Genomic DNA, 814 nt, shown 5'->3' with positions numbered 1-814 from the left:
GGAGGAGCTCAGAGTAGAACCGCTGCTCCTCCACATTGAGAGGAGCCAGCTGAGATGGCTCAGGCATCTATTTCGGATGCCTCCTGGACGCCTTCCTAGGGAGGTGTTCCGGGCATGTCCCACCGAGAGGAGGCCCCAGGGAAGACCCAGGACACGCTGGAGGGACTATGGCTCTCGACTGGCCTGGGAACGCCTTGGCATTCTCCCGGAGGAGCTGGAGGAAGTGTCTGGAGAGAGGGAAGTCTGGGCATCTTTGCTTAGACTGCTGGCCCCGCGACCCGGTCCCTGATAAGCGGAGGAAAATGAATGGATGGATGGATGGATAGTGTCAGCCTGGTTTGCTGATACCACAGCAATGTGAAGGTTATTTTTGAATCCTTGATTTTGTTTTTACTCATTAATAAGTTGGTTTGGCCCTGGATCTGAATCTGTGAAGCAAGCACTAAATATCACAGCTGGAAGAAGTAAAATTTCTTCTTAAAAGCCAATCATCTTCTCTTCATTTTCTTTTTATTGACTCATTGTTTTTGAGCCATCTAGTGGCCAGTAGATGAACTTCAGTGGTTGCTTGGTTTGCCTGATACCAGTGTCTCCTTTTTATAACTGAAGGTTGACGTCTCTGTCACAGGTAGGTTTTATACGATAGCTAGAATATCTGCCTGAGAGTGCCTAGGTCTTGATTATACATGAGACAGGTCTAAGTCCAGATACTGAATTGTTTGCCCATTTTAAAAGATTTTTTTTAATTCCCCAAACACCTGTAAAAAAAAAAAAAAAAAAAAAAAAAAAAGGTCTAAAAATACAAAACATTGGT

General features: G+C 45.0%; 1 protein-coding gene across 1 annotated transcript in view; it reads left to right on the top strand.

The window, feature by feature from the left end:
- Positions 1-814, top strand: part of LOC109968298 (alsin-like) — a 26,842-nt gene that overhangs the window by 16,253 nt on the left and 9,775 nt on the right. The window lies entirely within an intron of this gene.

This window comes from Monopterus albus, unplaced genomic scaffold (assembly GCF_001952655.1).
Source record: "Monopterus albus unplaced genomic scaffold, M_albus_1.0 scaffold146.1, whole genome shotgun sequence".
Classification (NCBI taxonomy): Eukaryota; Metazoa; Chordata; class Actinopteri; order Synbranchiformes; family Synbranchidae; genus Monopterus; species Monopterus albus.
Note: the sequence above shows the minus strand (reverse complement) of the source record. Positions and strands in the feature narration are given on the sequence as shown.